Source organism: Pyrgilauda ruficollis, unplaced genomic scaffold, assembly GCF_017590135.1.
Source record: "Pyrgilauda ruficollis isolate IOZ18807 unplaced genomic scaffold, ASM1759013v1 scaffold42, whole genome shotgun sequence".
In the NCBI taxonomy this organism is placed as follows: domain Eukaryota; kingdom Metazoa; phylum Chordata; class Aves; order Passeriformes; family Passeridae; genus Pyrgilauda; species Pyrgilauda ruficollis.
In genome coordinates this window covers 1,628,785-1,647,225 of record NW_024525712.1, presented here as the reverse complement: position 1 = coordinate 1,647,225, position 18,441 = coordinate 1,628,785, and positions in this window count along the sequence as shown.

Genomic DNA, 18,441 nt, shown 5'->3' with positions numbered 1-18,441 from the left:
AATCTTTTGGGAGAAGCAGCTTTGCTTGTACTGCTCATCTTTTATTTCTCCATTTATAATGGGGTGTTGTGGTCAGGAAAGTAGCTGATGTGCATTTGCTAAGCAGCAGCCACAAGGAAAAGAAATTGGCTGCCTAGAACCAAAGTGTCTCTTTTCAGCAGCCAAAATTCCAGTGTTAACAAAGGGAACAAGGTTTCAAAGCCAGGCTGCAAAATTAAGGCCTCACTGACAACCTTGGCAATGTTCCTGCTGACTTCAGGAAAACTGAATTTCACCCAAATCATCTAATACAATTGGGAACTTCATGAGCAAAGAGTATTTAATACTGGCTGTGACTGTGCTGAGTGGACTTTCAGATCATGAGATTATGTTCTTTATTTGTCTGTCAGTAACTGCTGTAATTTGTGTCCACACCTGCAATTTTGCTGTGATTTAAGCCTGCCCATGCAGCAATATTAATAGCATTGCTGGGAGAGAAGCCATGACAGGCAAGTCCATCAGAAAGGCTCCTCACAGAGCTTTGAAAACACTGCTCTCTGTGATGCACAGTGCTGATCCAGTGCAAACATGCTGTGCTGGCTCAAAGTTATTCAAGAGACGTTGACATACGTCAGTTTGTACAAGGAGAACGTGTGCTGCATGGGTGTCCTCTGCCCTTCCTCTGCTAAAATGGAGTCAGAGTACAAGCATGATGTGAGTGCAAAGCCCATCCCTTATGGTGTTGGGTTGCCTTTGATGGAGATCCCCTTCTGACCAGGATCACACTGGGATTACCAGCGGCGGACCAGCACTGTCCAGAATGGTGTCTGAGGATCAAGGCACCATGGCAACAGCTGGCATGAGCACTGCTGGTGGCTTCTCTTCCTCTTTCTCCTTTTTCCCAGTGTTTCTATTATTTTCTCTTGTTTTTCTACCATTAAGACCAGCTGCTGACTTAGTTCCCTTAGCAGATTCTCAACTAATTGTCCTCAAGTAATTGTCCTATTGAATTTATGTAAGAATTTTAAATTAAGGCATTATCGTCTTACCAGCCCCTGGGCAGATTACCTATCAGTGTACAGAAGTGTTATTGCAATCAATTCCAATGCACAAACAGTTGCATTACCCCTGAATTAATGCACAGACTCTCTGGTAGAGGAGAACACAGATGCAATACACATTTATTTGTGCTTTAATTTTTACTGCCCTTCAAAGCTAACCTAGTTTACAGAAGCCTGACAAGTGCAGAGGTGTGCATTACTGTAGGGATGTGCTTTAGTGCAGGGACTCCAGGATTTCCAGCAGTACCTCTGCAATATTCTTGTATTACAATGTGCCTTCTACACATGATGAGCAATGTATCCCACTGCACATTTACAATTGAGGGGAGCTTTCCTTTAAATTTTGACAAATAGATGGGAAGGACGTACAAACATATTGACTAGAACTACTTCCAATCCTCCTTAGTTGCAAACTTTATAATAAGCTGACAAGAAAGCACAAAATATTTAGTCAGCTCAGAGCTCAAGTTCAAGTACCACACACATTAAAACACTTGGGATCATCTAATGAGAAGTGGTTAAGCCAAAACTCCACACCAGTGATGGAGTTTGTTTTGTGTTTTCATTAAATACATGTCAAATACCTTCTGTGGAGCTTTTGGCATAGGACCAGTTCCTGTCTAGTATGAACTGCAACCACGACACAGAGTGTTCTCGAGGGTTCCTACTGGTCTTCTGCTTCTTGCTCTCCCTCCAAGGAGGAAACCCTGTAGTGGAGCATCATGTTATTCTCTTGCTCTACTCTCTTGACTGAGTTTCAAACAAAGCCAACAAAGCATTATTCCTGAAGGAATTGTTTAGACCTTTACCCTTATGTTCTGCCTTTTCCATGTTTGCTGCTCATGACTGCTGTGGCACTGCAATACCCAGTCCTAGGAATGAGAGTGTGTGTGTGAATGAGGTCACAGTCCTTCCAGGATCTGTTCTCACAAGCCATACTTCTTTTTCTTATTGCCATTTGACTCATGAAGAGTTTCCCTTCTATCACTAGGAGCAATGACTCCAGCTGGGAGTGAGCAGGGAAGCACAGTGTGTTGCAGGCTGTCCTGTGGCACATTAAACCAGAAACCCCATGTTGACATGGTCTGGCCACCTGTGTTCATATTGATGCTTCCTCAAGCATTGTGTGGGGAAAATCACTGCTCTTAATAGTCCAGGACCTTTGGCCAGCATCTTATGTCAATAGTCTCTGAATGCTCCTATCAGTCACCAAGTCACATAGAGGGACAAATCTGTATCCATTTAATCTGTAAGCAGCTGTCTGACTCCATCTGCGTATGACTCCAGATTTAAAAAGAGATTTGGGTTGTGAAGTTTGGCCCATGCACGCTACAGTGTATTTCTAACAGAAATAAATCCTACTTTTCTTCAGTCAGCAAGGTTATTTTTGAAGATTTTGAGCATAAAATCTGAAGAGTTTTAACACCGCTTCTAGGTCCTGCAATGCCAGCACAGCTCACATAAAGTGAAAGGAGAATGATAAATATTCTGCATTGGTAAAAACACTGGAAACAGCCTGAATTTAAATCTCCTTCTTGTTAGATTCAAATTAAGTATTTTGAGATATCCAGATCATTAATTAGTCTTGAAAATAAAAGCTTAGAAGATTACATCACATGCTTACATTGGCATTGGTATTTCCTTTAAGCTTCTTGAAAAATTAGCCTGTATTTTGAGAAGAAATTGTAAAATTGTGCTTATTTTCACTTGAAAAATAAGATCCTTTAAAAACATTGATTGCCTCATTATCATTCAAAAATGGCTCTCTCTGTGAATGACTCTCTCTATGAATGAAAGCCAGTTTTAAATGGAGTGTTCCGAAACATTAGAGTAATTATTGACACGAGAAAATAAATATTCACATACTGAAAAGTAAACAGGAAAGAGGAGCATTCATTCTTTCCACAGAATAATTTAGCACATTCTTAAGTGGTAATTGGGTGCACAAGCCAGTGTAACACTGCACACACTGAGATTTATCTCTGTGGAATGATTTTGAAACCATTAGCTCTGTAATAAACTCTGAGGTGCAGGATGTGGAGGGAGGGAGGGAGGGAGAAGAGGGGTCATAAAGACAGTGTGTACAAAGGGTGTATTTTTGCCTCTGTGCAGGAGCTCTGGAGCATGTGTTCAGTGGGCTGAAAAATGACTCAACAAAACCAGGAATTTTTTTCTTACATTTTGGACAGCGACGCCAGTCACTTCAGTCTGAGTGTGGAAGCTGTGCTTATCTTACTGAAATTCTACTCTAGACCTTTCAAATATATGAATCATATCCACATATGGGTTTCTGCCTCAGTATGATGTTTCTTTTCATTAATAGCTTCATTATCTTGCTAGCTCATGGACCTTTTTCAACGTTGAAGTCAGAAGTCATGATTTTTTGTCAAACTGTCTGATGTCTCTGCTTGCCTTGAGCTGCTCACCTACCTCAGACTCTGAAGATGGCACAGGCCCAGGACAGAAGGGGTCAGGGAGCCTCCTCAGGTGGGAAGGGGTTAATTGCAGGCCTGCCAGAGCATCTTTTGCACAGCTGCAGGGCAGAGATGCCACTCTGTAAGGAGGTCCTTCTGCAGGTGCACTGCAGGTAGAGAGGGCTTTGACATTGCCATAGGAGCCTGCACCTTTCCAAGCACTAACACTGGCACACAAAAGAGCATTATGGCTGGGGCCCTTTGTTCAAAACAGATTTCTTTTTTCTTATTTTTTTTAAGGAGTCTGAAGGGTTTAATGGCGATTTTTCCATCTGATCAAAGTACAGCCACTTTAAAGAACTGTGGAAAGCTTGATGTAAACTTGTACAGTCTAGAACAGGATTTTTATTTAAGATAGTATATGGAGCCCAGTGGTTAGACATCTTCATGGTCCCAAGTTTCTTTGCCTTCTTTAACTCTGGTTATTTGAATCTAGGTCTCCCATGTTTTAGGTTGATTACCTGAATGGTTTGGCTATCAAGGGGTCAGAGGCTGTCTGTCCTTCTCTGCGTCTTGCAGGGATGTAATTATTAAATGAAAAAAAAAGCAAAAACTCCCTCAAACTTGTCGCAGTATAGAAGAGATCTGAATGTTGGTAACTTTCTTTTGAAACTGAATTTTGTTTTCTGGATGCCTGTGGGCTTTAAGCTCTTCAGTCTGGAATTTCATCAAGTTCCATTTCAGCAAAGCAATTAAGCAAACAATACCATTGAAGTTAATCTTTGCTAATTCTGTGGGCTAAAATACATGTGACCATGGTGCATTTAAAACAAATTTTAAAAATAGCTTGAATACAAAGGCAGTTTTGCAACACTAAAAAAAGTCAGGATATTCCACCACCTAATATACAAAGACATTTGTCTCCTAGGAAGGGGTCTCCTGCTGTATGCTCACATCCTCCTGCTTTGGCAGGATCTAATGGTGAATCCACTTGACTTCTCCACTGCCCAGTAACCAGGCTGAGAGCTGTGTCAGGCAGTGCTGGCATACAGCCCCCACCAGCATGAGACATGAGGACATGCCTGACAAAAGACATCAGGAGTCACAAGGGTCCCCACCTCTCATAGAACTGGGAAGACAAAACCAGAACAAAGAAGTTACATACAGATTTATAAACTTTTGCCATCACCTGACCACAACCTTTTGCATAAAAAATTATAGATAATCCTTGCCCTTGACTTGCATGAGATTGTTGTACCACAGGGCTGTCACTCAGAGATGCAGCCGTGGTGCCCTGTCTGCTGTAGCTGTCTCATGTAACCCTCAGCCTCCCACAAAAAGTGCTTAGACACCCACCTGACAGACGGATGCCATGTGCCTGCTCAGACACAGACACAGCTTCTGGCTGTGCTGCACATCCACGGGAGGACGGGGTCTGGCAGCAGGCAGGGCTGCCAGCCTGCGCCTTCTCAAGCACTTGTTTAGCAACAGCTGAACTTGTTCTCTCACTTACACAGTAAGCATCAGTATGGCTTTGGATGGGCTGCCTTGGGGTAGACTTCAAGGGGAGCTTTTCACATGTTTGAAATGCTCTGTCTGGGACAAGTTGAAACCACTTAAAGTCCCCAGACGTAGGAGGGTTGGCAGGGACTTTGTTGACACATCAGATTATATAAGCACTCGGCAGCTTTTCTGTGTGTGCATGGGTGTGCTGTGTATGTGTAGGAGAAGAATAGCAGTGGTCCAGACCAGTGACCATGATGCACAGGCATCCCATAATAACTTCCATACGCTGAACTGTCATCTTAAACTGCATGAGATCGGGGGGGAGCGGAGGATGGAGGCACAGCTTGATTTTTACCTTCAGCAAAATTCCACTTTAGTGTGTGTGGGTGGACCTGCCATTTAGTTAAATGCAACAGGGTTGAACTTGGTTCCCTCAGTTCCGGGGTGGTATCTCACCAGTTAGCTGTTCCTGGTGATAACACCTAATGGGAGCAGGATTTGTACTGGCAGACTGGGGAAAAAAGCTTCAGAGATTGTGTCTTTTGTCCACATCAGTGGAATTTTGGGTAAGCAAGGGAGGCAGTTCCTGTCTGGGTCCCCAGACCCTATGGCAAGCCTGATGGCCATGTGCATGAGCTGGGTGTCCAGGTCTACAGGGGGGATGATACGTGGGATATTGGAGTGTCCAGGGTGGGGACAGCGCCTGAGCTTGAACTTCTTGGAAAGAAACTCAGTTTCTTTGCAAATAAATTAGGATTTCTACGCATCTATCTCCCAGAATCATTGTGATTAAGTGGCTTTGAAGGTGTTTGAAGTATTAGAACATTAAAGCATTTTCAAGGTGGAAATTGCCATTCTGGGTTAATTCACTGATAAAAGCTTTGAGGATCAAGTGGATGAATGACTTGGGAAGATACTATAATGCTCTAAGAAACAAAATAAAGTGAGGAGTCAGAAGTCTGAAAGTCCAAGATGAATGCAGCTCTTGAGAAGCCCTCCTCGGTGAAGCCTCCCATACTTTTGTGCAACAGGACTGAAATCTGAGGCATGCCCTTGCCTCAAAAGGGGTGATTGCGTGGGCTGGTGATGAAGCCCATTCTCACATGCCAGTACAACCCAGTAGGAGATCACTCCTTTGATCCTGTCTATCAGGATGTGCATTTAGGGCCAGATTTCAGAGTTGGGAGCAACCACAGTTGCAAGTGTCACATCCTGAAAACCAGGATGAACCTGAGCAGCTGAGCCCAAATACTGGGGGGTGGCTGGGGCTGCAGTGGGCCTTGGGTACGAACCTGTGTGCTCTAGAGGAAGCAGGGGATTGAACTGAGGGCTCTCCTGTGGAGACCACGGTGCAAGGGCCAGGAGAGACATTTTTGGAGCTCCTCATGGACAGCCTGGAGCCACTGCTTTCCTCTGCACTGAGCCTTGGGCTGGTCTACATTGCCTGAGTGCCTGTCCTGTTATTGAGCACACAGCCCTCATTCCCTCAGCTCTGCAGGGATCAAGCAGTATGTCCCAGCCTTCATCACTGTGTCATGGCTCCCTAGAAAACTGAATTGTGTTGAAAAAAATAGGATCAACACAAGAGAGTAATTCACCCTATACTAACAGAAATGTCTGTGGCAAATGTTCATATTGTCTGATTTTCTCTCACCTGTTGCAGAAAGAACCTAGATGATCATTTTAGGCCAAAGAAGTTAAATTGTCTGAAATGCCTGGCTCTGAATCTGTCTGTTCAGAGGTATAAGAGGTAGATAAAGTCTTCAACAAACTTAAGAACTTTTCCAGTACTCTCAGACTACCTTCATGTACATTAATGGCCCACTGATTAATCTTTCCCTTGGATTTATTTTAAATGCTTTGTCAGTCTTGTTAAATAGAGTACAGAATATAGAACTTGGTTTAAAGGACTGCTATAAGCTTGTGTAGGACTTTCGCTGTATAATTTAACTTTCCATTTGTAAAAGTGTCTGTAGCATTTATTCACAGAAGAAAATAAATCTGGGAGGAAGAAAGTTTTGGATTGAAGGGGTTATTTGTCCACAGTTCTCACAGATTTATTAATTTGAAAAACTTACCAAAGGTCCTTATGTTTCCCAGAAATTGTTGCACGGAGGAGGTTGAAGGCATGCACCTATCTAGACAGATCCCTCACTTTGTAACTTTTTTAGATTAATGAAAAAAATTTTAAATTTTCCTCTCTTGTACACAAGTCAGAAAAACAGCAAAGTATTTTGGCATCCCTACTGTCTATGGAGTAGTTCAGATGCTTTTTATGTGTTTTTATGGAAGATTCTGGTTACAAATATTTTTTGTATCTCTCAATGATTCCACCTAGCAATAATGTCCTGTCAATTTGACAAAGACTCTGCTTTGAGTTGATTTGAAAAGAGGATGACCCTTAAAGACTTGTTCAACTTTCTCTCTCCCTCCTTGTGAAACAGACACTGTGAATAGCTCAGAGTCCAGGAAAACACACACAATTTTTCTAAACTCATGAGGTTTGCAGCAGCCCTTCCCTGGCTTGCCCACCACACATCATGTACAGAGAGATGTTGTCCCTCTGCAATTCAGTCATCTTAGTCTGTCTTTGTATTGATTACATTTCACATTGTGTTCTACTTTAATAATCCTCTTTTTCAGGATCATGTGATTGTACAATAGCTGAGTTTATCCAGTCTTTTTTCTTTTCTTTTCTTTTTTTTTTTTTTTTTTTTTTTTTTTCACAGAGCAGGGACTTTCTTGTCGTATTGCACTGTGCTCGGGAGAGCTGAGCAAAGGGACCTAATCTCCATAATATTAATTTGTCTGTACATTGAGAAAACAAAAGCAGCAATAAATCTGTGCATGTTAATTTTTTGTTTGGATTTGAGGTTTTTTGTTCGGTTTTGAGGTTTTTTGTTCAGCAATCCCAATGATTTATGTAAGGAGTTTCTGGGCAGGGGGAGGGAGAGGCAGCCAGTGGTCTTAAGTTAGCAGTGAGTCATAATATATGGAGAAGGGATAATGCAAATGCGGGGAAAATAGAGGAGAAGGCAAGACAGAGAAAAGTGTTTTCCTTGATAGGAAAGCTATCAAACATTTTGCTCAAGGGATCAGACATTGTGTGTGCATCTTCCCTGGGCTGGAAAATCAAGGGTAAGATAAAAGGAGGGTGTGAGGAGGATGCTAAGGGCCTGGGAAAGGGTTATACCTGTCTGAGGTGTGGAAAGTGAACTGAATGCAGATGTGTGCACTAGAAAGCAAGACCTGGAACAGGATGCCCCTCCATACCAGACACAAAGTTTTTTGTTTTCCAGACTTTTTCTGTCAAGGAAAATTGCTGCTCCTCATTGCTCATACAAACCTTTCCTAACCCTCTGGAGGGAAAGGTAGGTGACAGCTGCTGCCGGGGTAGATGCCGCCAATTGAATCAGGGGCCACTGGAGTTGAAAGCATCTGTGCTTAGAGCTTGTGCTAATTGAGTTTTGCTGTCTCACTCCTCCAGACAGATACACAGCCCAAACCAAGCACTGGTTCACTGGTTCAGTGCATGTCCTTCTTCCCAGAGCCGCTGTGAACCCGAGGAAACACTGCAGCAGGTACTGTGGTTGAGGGTGTCAAGGGCTGCTGCTGCAGCAGTTTGTAGCCTGTTACTCCCTGCAGGATCCCTGGGCACAAGCAGGGATTCCTTGGCCTCACAAATCCTTTGGTGCCCTCCCACTTCCCCCTGCAGGTGAGACACCTGCTCTGTTTGCCCCTGCCTGCTCCACTGTGTATCCTGTGAACAGAGCAGCCTGCCCATGGTGTGGAAAGCAGTGTTTTGTGTGATGAGAAAAGGTCTTGATCATTTTGTCTTCATAAATTTTATATAAACATTTATACGTGGTGTTTTGTTTTTTTTTTTTTTTTTGTCTTCTAAGAGAGGTGTATTTTCACATGTGTGATCTTTGTCATATCTAAACCTCTCTGCTGTAGAAGCAAAGGATGGTGGATCCAGAGGGTACTGAAGAACAAGATCAGCTCAGGACCAGTGTTAGTGAGGGCACCTGGGAGTAATATAAGAGTAATTCAAGACTGACACCAAGCCTCTTATTTGGAGCATGAGTGGCATGAATGTCTCTGCTCTCAGAGTCAGTGCTGTGCAAAAGAGCTCCCCTGAGCAAGCAGGTGGTCTGATCCTGCACCCCCAGCCAGTCTGTTGGGTGGCCACAAAGCACAGGGACAGACCTACATGGGGAAATCCAGTGGGAAAGCTCTGACCTGGGTGTCTCAGAGGAGTGGTCACTGCTCAGTCACTCTTTGGGCTATCTCCTGGATATCAAGGACTTACAGGTGCATATCCCGCATTTTTCCAGGATGGAAAATGACACGTGCCAAAAGGAAGTTCCACAGCCTCTAGGTTATCTGCTGTGTTTCAGAAGCAATGAAAGGGTTAACAGGCCAGGAACTCATTTCCAAGGGACAGGCACTGAGAATAAGCTACTCAAAGTAGCTTAGTAGTAGTACTAAAAATGAGACTTGATGTGGTTGTGATGCTGCAATTAATAATGCAAGGCAGAGATGGATCTGAGACGTCTGAAGGGAACTTGCCAAGCTCATGGCTCTGGGAACAGAGTCAAGAGGCACCACTGCTGCAAGTCTGCGTGCCAACACCACTGTTCTGCTGTTCACCTCAGGACACCCACAGAGGGCTCAGCAAGACCTGGCTCCACATCCCACAGTGTGAGAAATCATGGAGTGTGGTGGTAGGACAGAGTTAGGAAAGTCCCCATGCCCAGCTCTCCTACTTGTGTAGCCTTGTTCTAGCGTGCCCCGGTGTCACCTGTAAGCCCAGATATGTGCGTGAAGCGATGAGTGCCGTGGGATTTTTAACAAGAAAACAAGAATCATGTTGTTACCTCAACATTAATAATTCTTTCTGTCCTGCATGTATGCATCCGACATATACCTGCAGTTTTACATTTTCCTACCGTGATTTGTCAGACAGTATCTCACTTTTGTGCATACTGCTCTGCAAGAGTTCCTCAGTCCGTTGCTGATATTTTCCTCCATTTTCTCTCCTGTACCCAGGACCAAATGTGGTGCTGTGTATAGAGGGGTCTCTAAGGATGGCTTAGCCTCAGGGAGAATATGGCACTGGTATCTCCTGAGAGCTTAGCCCAAGCACAGGGGAGCTGCAGAGGGAGCTCTTATTGCTGCCAATTGCCTCCACAAAGCTCCGTCACACTGCTCATCCAATCACATTGCTTCTGTTTGTGCTTATTTTCTGCCCTGATGCTTTTTGGATGCTTCTTCTAACCAAGATTCTGTATTTGTGTTTACTTTTCTCTCTTTCACATGGTCCTAACCCATGCGTCCCCAAAGCTGCCCGTTCAAATTCTGCTTTGGCTGCAATATTGTCACAGCAGACAGCCAGATCAGCTTGTCTGTCTGCAGAGCAGTGAATGCCCCACAAAATGCAAATGGTCCAGACCTGTCTTGGTTGACTTTGATGACCTTCTGTGGCTTTCACACAGGGTTCTTAATTTCCTCACTTACTGCATTTGTTTACTCAGTTTTTTCTTGTTAAATTGTGGTTTTAGGTTCCAGAGGTCTCAGCTGCTTTGAGTGACTGACAATTCCATATTCAATCAAATTATTAATGGTTTTCTTAATCAGCTACCTCTGATCCCTTGATATATTTAAAAATGTCTTCCTGTCCTCTGGAAATGTTTTGTTGCTGTTTAATGCTGATACCTATCAGACTGGTGTAAATAGACTAAAGCTGCATTCAAAGCAACAGTTAATCTGAAATTACGTTAAAAGAAGAATTTGTCCTTCTCTTCAGCTGATGATGATGTTGAAGAGATCATTTGGATAAAAGCTGAAGAGACTTAGCTATATCAGGCACTCTTAATATTCCTACACAGCTGAACAGATCAGCATTGACACAGATCAGAAGGCATAAGAGAGTGGCAGCTTTGAGGAGACGTTTTAATTACTCAGGGATTACACAGCTGTGCTAAAATAATAGGGGAAGCATGTCCACAGAAATAAGCCTGAATTGCTTTCAGTATTGCTTGTTCAGGAGTCAGATGCTCTCTGGCTTTTTCCTTGACTTTCAAATGATAAAAGTGTTATTTGAAGGAGATGTCTCTACAGCAAAGCCAAGCTTGATTAATCAAGAGAGAGCCATCTGACATTTATTTTTATATCTCTTACAATGAACCTCTAGTGTCTCTGAGGAGAGCTGACCTATGGAAATGCATGTTCTCTCACTTTCTCCTCATGTCTCTTCTCGCTCTTTCTCTGCTGCTGCATCCAGCACCAATTTCATCAAGCACCGTGCTGGACCCTAACCAAGTCTCTTAACTTCTTTGAATGGGCTCTGAGCTTTGGATAGTGCCAAACAGGATGTGGCTCCCATCTCTCCAAGGGCTACCTGAACTATTTGTTCAGACTGTGGCAATGCCCAGGAGCCACCTCAGTGCTGGCTGAGATTCACATCGTTGGCACTCGGTGGAGGACATCCTGTGTCATCTCCCCAGTGGTGTGGCAGCACCTTTCTGAGCAGGAGGAGCAGGGAGTGGATTCACAAGCTGCTTAAACACAGACACAGGAGAAGGGCAGGGCAGCTTGCAGGGACAGCCTGTGGTGAGTGAAGGGCAGCACATCTGCGAGGGTCAGCAAAGAACCGCCAGTGGTATCAGACCTGGATGGAGGACGCACCATCATGGGTTTTGAAGGAGCAGGACAGAGCATCCCACATCAGCTCCCCATGGCCGTGTCTGGGCAGCCTTCAGCACCAGAGCAGATTTGTTCAGAGCTTGCTGATACCTCTGCCCAGCACTGCAGTTTTCAGACTGCCTGTGTGGCCTGTTGTGAAAACTCTAAGGGGTGTCAGCTCCTAGGGGTGTAAATCTCCTCTGAAAATGAGAACAGGTGGAGAGGGAGACCCACGACAAAGCTTGGAGCAATATTACAAATAAGACCTGCCAGATCCTGCACTGAAGCACAGGCATTTGCAAGGCTAGCTGGTTGGGGTTTTTCTTTGTTGAGCAGGGTAAGTCTCAGCTTTGCAGATCAAGGCTGTAGATCAAAGCATGTGAGTAGCTTTGAGGATACCAATAGATCAAGGGTTTGCTTAAAATACTTGCTAAGAATATCCTGACTCTCCACAGAAAGGGTTAAGATGACTAACAATTACTGTTTCATCTGGTTATTGAGCTTCAGTAAGACCAGGAATTGAATCACAAGGTTAATCTCAGTGAGATTTTTAAAGTTTGGATGATAGTTTTCTACTTGCAAACAAAATGGATTTTTTTTTTTCCCACAGGAACTCACAGATTTCAGATCATATTTCCATGAGCTCTTACCACTATCACCCGTCACTATTACTTTCTGTAAAAGGTAGCCCCACCTCTGCCACTTTCCAACACCTTGTGCTAATAGGGGTTTACAACAGGTAGTGATGTGTCTGCCTCTGTGTAGGATCATTGTTTGCAATTAGTGTTGTCTTTTATGTCCAAGCTGTTGCAACAGGCCCAGCACTAAATGGCAGTGTTGGCACATATGTGGCAGCAGATTAAACTGGAAAAACAAGAGTGAGTGTGTGCTTGTCTTCTTGTGCCCTGGAAGTCATGACAAGGACTCCTGGATGGGTTGTTCAGCAGCTCACAAATGACTGCAACTAATGGGAAGTTGAATTAACCTCACACCCACCTCAGTTTATTTTTGTGTGCTGTGTTGACCCTGCTGGGGTACTCCGGAAGGGAGTGGTGAAAGAAAATGCTCCTGCCTTCCCTGTTAATCTGCAGCCACGTGTAAGTCAACACGTGGTCAAGTTCCTTTGGTCTCAGCCAGGTGCTTTCTGTATGTTGCTCTGCTTTCCTCTCCAAAGAGAGTTGTAATCCCATTCTGTTATTTTTTTTCTGGGAAGCAGTTTCAGACTTATCAAAGGACAGGCAATATAAGAAAATACTGCCTTGTGTGGAGCTGTCAGCTCATCTGAGGATATAACCTTTATCACTGTGGTACATCTGAGCTGGCAGCCTGATACAGACTTCACTGCCATTCTGAGCAGGGGACTTCCAAGAAGACAAGATCATCCCAAGCTTAAAATATGGTTGTAGGACTTATGAGAAATTTATTTTTATGAAAAGCATGAACATTTCCTTGCTGTGCTTCAGTGCTGTGATCTTTTAGGACAGGAAGATTAATCTCATATCTGGGACTGGGAAATAAAAGCTAGATGTTATTCCCAGTTGGCATGGAAGGAATATGAAGAGCTGTCAACAGCTGAACTCAGTTATCTCATTGAAATGATGGAAGACCTGTGGTCAGATATGAGTTTTAATGATGGGCAGCCAAGGCACACAGACTGATATGAGCTCAGTTACATGCTGCTGAGATGACTACAATCCTGCTGGAGACCTAAGACGTGAGGGACATTGCAGGCATGAGCTTGTGTGCATATTTGCCTGTGAAATTACAATACCAGAACCCCAAAATACCATACTCTACCTGAAGGCTGCCTTGTTTCAGAAGTCTGCCTGGTGTCACTGCAAGCATCTTTTGTTTATGGTGAATACAGTTTTTAGCACGAAACTCGGTGTTTAATGAGATGCAAATAATGCTGAAGACAGTTTGCTTTTGTGGAACAGAATTAGGGGGCTCTTCCTTTAAAGAGGGCGACCTACCATTAGCAGGAGACTGTAGACAGAGCACAAGGAAGTTGGGTTGGGAGTCCATGACAATACCTTGCAGTTCATTAGTTACTTTTTACTGGGAAACCAGTAGCTCTGATCAGTGTTAAGAGCCAGTTATCCTGTGGCAGATACAGAACAAACAAAGATAGTGTGGAGCCAGCCATTGAAAAGGACTGTGTATTCTGATACTATGAGAAGTTTATACATAGACTGTGGACCCACAGTTAATCAAATCTCATAAATTACATGCACATGTACTCACACATGCAGCCGTGGTTTGTGTCTTTGGTCAAATGTGACTGTTGTTAAAGAAAAGAATTAGTGTAAGAATTCATGGTATTGGAGGATGCCACTGTAACCTAAACCTCTATCTCCTCTGGGAGCAGAGTGCCAGTAATTGTGCTTCAATGATTAATAATTAACACTTCAGCTATCAGAAGGAAAGAGCCTGACTCAAGTGCAGTGTATATATCTTAGTAGAATGACATTTACAGAAATGTCACAAATATAAAGTTTTGTAATCAAACCTACTCCCACAAGTGATCCCAAATTGCCAGCATCTCACTTCCACCTTTCAGGGGAGAGCAGGATGACACAACGACTTTTACAACCTTCTCCATTCATGACAGCTTCATTCTTTTTATTTGCAGTCTTCTGTGGATATGGAGCCCAAAACCCACGTGTGTCTCTGGCCCAGATCCATCAAATCCACCCGTGGGCAGTGCAGATAGTGAATGCTTCCTGATGGCATCATTTCCTGGCAGTGGGAAGCCTGCCTCTGGACAGATGGAGATGAAACACAGGAGCTCCTCCACGGCACAGGAGAGGTCACACAGAGGGCAAGGAGGACACAAACATCTGGTCCAGGACAGGACAGGCTTTTTTAACCTTCTCAGTCATCCTGCCAAGCCAAGCCAGTGCCCAGAGCAGAGAACCTGAATGAGCGTCCAAGTCACTGTTCAACACAGTTATGCTTTATGCTGTGCTGTATCTCTCCTGGCAAGGTGCCCTGTGGCTTGGTGAAGGTTGTTGGAAAGCCCGCCCTGCTTGGCTTATCCAGCTCAGTCTGCCAAGGGGGTTATCAGTCAGCAGTGCCTCATTTCTGGGCTGCAGAGAACCAGAGCTGTCCCTGAGGTTGGTGTATTTGGGTTTCCTTGGCTGGTGACAGGCAGGTGCGTGCTCAGTGCTCACCATTGCCTGCCTCGGCTCTCAGGGGTGCTGCCAGACCAGCCGAAGCCTGGCTCTTGCATGGAGTGACAAGGAAAAAGGAGGAACCTCCCATTCCTGGGCAGTCAGAGATGGATGCAAAGGGTCACTGAGGCTGGGGCATCTGTAGGTCCAGCACCAGACCAAGGCTTTGAGCCTTTGGCAACTTGAGACTCTTGGTAATACTGAGGTTAGGAATCCCTAGCTCAACTGATAGAGTTGTGCTAAGCAATATTCTTCCAGATCCAACAAGCCAAACCAGAGTGCTCAGTGTGTTCTGGTGGTCTCTCACAAGCCCTAAATCTCACCATGATGCTCTGGACTGTACACTTGACAGTTAGATGCAGGATGAAATTTTCGGAATCTATTATACATTTCCACTAAGAAATGAAACACATATTAAACTCTATTTGGGTATTGAGGTCAACTGACACAGGTACACTGTCAAAATTCAGCCTTCAAACTAGGAAGGCCACATTCAGAGTGCCTGCTGGGGGCAAAATCTGGTCTGTGCTAACAACTTCTCTGAGCTTGGGAAGGGTTTTGGTGGGTGCTGTAGCATTTGCACACACTGCCAGGGCTCTTCTAGCAATCTGAGAGTACAGACCACTGACTCCCAGTGTCTGCCTGTGTTGCTTCATTTCTTGATATAGAAATGGTCTGTATGAGCTTTGATCCTGAATCCAGATTAAAAACCTGAATTTTGGCAGCCTTTCTTAAAGCATGGCTTTTTATGAGAGTTCTGGTCATAAATACTGAACTCAGAAATTGGTGCTTCAGCAGAGGTTGTAGACAGCTCTCATGTGTAAGCAACAAAAGGAAAACCCATCTTTCTGTTGCCAGGCATGTGCCTGTCTGTGAAAAATCCCAGGATGATCAGCAGGAGCTGCCTGGTGAATCTGCTGTCTTTCAGAAGCTACAGACTGGTTTCTTGCAGATATTTATGTCATCATCACTGTCACTACTGAACAGAGTTTCTGTGTTCACCAAGCAAATGTTCCTTTGAAAAAACTACCCCAGAGTATTGTAGATACATAGTCATGAAAATGTGCTCTATCTTATTATCCTTAAGTCAGGAATAGTCTGTGTTGAGAGTGGGGATTTGGTCCATGCCCTCAGCGGCACGACTAGAGCTGGAGGAACATATTCAGTAAGGCAAGCTTCAGAGTCCAGATTTCTGAAATTGTCCAGTAAGAGCTAACTTGCTTCTGTGGGAAAATTTCAGCTGTATTTGTATTTGTAAGCCAGCTACACTCTTCAAGGACTTGGTTCTATAAGAAGCCCAAACTTATTTGCTCATCTAAAGAGAATTGAAATTTCACACTGTCTCTTTTGCTCAGCTGACACAAGGCTATCACATTGTTATCATAATTATTATTACATCCCTGGATAGCAAGGTCTTCAGGGGAAGCAACGGAATAGCAGTCATATTTTTAAGAAAGTTTGTTCCTACAAGCTCCTGCTGATTTGAAGTCACCTGCAATAGTCACAGATCCAGACTGGCTGAATGAAGTTGCTAGACCTAACTGAGGGCATGCAAGCTTCCAGCAGACAGCAATGATCATATTTTACATATAAATTTCTCTCTTGACTTCCATTTATTTTAATCTCTCTCTGTCACTGCAGGTTAGTTGCCATAGGATACGTATCTGTGTTGAACCTGAGTTCAGAGGACAGAGTGAGTCTGGAGTATCATAGGATGTAGCAGTGTTTTTTTGACAGGCAAATCTTTCACCACAGACATTGTGCTTTAGTAGGGTGGAATGTTGTGCTGCAGCTTGTGCATTTCTGATGAGCTAGAGAACTAAATTGTCACTAAATGTGGTCATAAATTATCCCATGCATTTTTACAAATGCCCTCCCTCTGTTAATGCACCTTTCTGCTTAAGTTCCAGCCCATGAATCCTATCCTGATATCTTCAGCACTTGCAATTGCAGATGTATTCAGTCACTTGCTATGTAGGGTTATCAGGGTTATCAGTCCTGTTAAATCACCACTTAGTGTTTCTAAGTGCATGTTTAAGCCAACTGCTGTTGCATAATCCCTGAACAGGCTTCAGCAATCATCTTTACTAATGCCCTTGTCTTTTACAAGATGATTTTTTCCTTTTCTAGCCATTGTTGAAAATGACTTGAGCATCTATTGCCTGGGCATGTGAACACCATCTTAAAATTGATTTTCCTGTGTCACTATTCAGACTGGAACACAACTGGCTTGAATCAATCATAGGACAGCTCATGTTGTAAAGGACCTTAAAGATCCTGTAGTTCCAAATCCGTGTGCTGTCAGCTGGAGCAACTTCTGCTAGATTAGATTGCCCAAAGCCCCTTCCAGACTGATCTGAAACAATTCCAGGGATGAGGTGTCCAAACTTTTACTGGGCAACCTGTTCCAGTACCTCACCACCCTCACAGTCATGAATTTTTTCCTAATATCCAACCTAAACCTACTTTCTTGCAGTTTAAATCCATTCCCTCTTGTCTATCACTGCATGGTCTTGTAAAAAATCCCTCTCTACCTCTCTTGTAGTCACCTTTCGGCACTGGAAGGTGCTCTAAGGTCTCCATGGAGCCTTCACTTCTCCAGGCTAAAGAGCTCCATCTCTGTCAGCCTGTCCTCATAGGAGAGGTGCTCCATCCCTCTGAGCATCTTTGTAGCCTCCTCTGGACTTGCTCCAACAGTGTCCTTCTTGTGCAGGGCTGGATGCAGCACTGCAGGTGGGTTCTCACTGGGGCAGAGCAGGGGGGCAGAATCCCCTCCCTCACCTGCTGCCTGCAGAGCTTTGGATGCAGCCCAGGACACATCTGGCTTTCTGGGATGCAAGGGCACATGGCTGGGCCATGTTGAGTTTCTCATCAGCCAATATTCCCAAAGACCTCCTCCTGAGGTTTGCTCAGAATCCATTCCCCACTGCGCCTGTGTTTGTGCTTGAGATTGCCCTCACCAAGGTGCAGGACTTCGCATTTTTCTGTGTTGAATTTCATGAAGTTTGCATGGGACCACTCCTTCAGCCTGTCCAGGTGCCTTTGGATGACATCCTGTCTCTCCAGCATGCTGACCACAGCACACTGTAACCCTTTTTGATACTCCTTGGATTCCTTCTGTCTCTATCACTGATTCCCAGAAAAAATATTTGTTAGTGTTCAAGGCCAGGTTGAATGAGGCTCTGAGTAACCTGATCTAGTAAATGGCATCCCTTCCCATGTCTGAGGTGTTGGAGCCAACTGTTTTTGCTATGATCAGGAGAGGATAATAGTCAGTGGACTGTACCAGGTTTGCTAGTGCCTGAATGGCACTTAATGCATGGCTGAACCTCTAGCAAATTTTCTGTGGCATCAAAGTACATTATTGAGATGGTTCTCTTGACCTCTTTTCAAGGGTGAGTTTGAGAAAATCATAACACTGTAACTGTGTCATTTTCATTTTGCTATATCAAGCCCGTGACTGAATTGCTATCTGTTCTTGTTTTCCCTGAAATTTCACTCCTGGGCTCTTAGAGGAAACAGGTCTTGGAATACAAGTTGCAGTTTGCAAAAGCTTGGAGGCAAAGCCTGAGAAAGTAGCTGAACTTTTGACTCAGCATTGCATCTTGAGGCTGACAGATT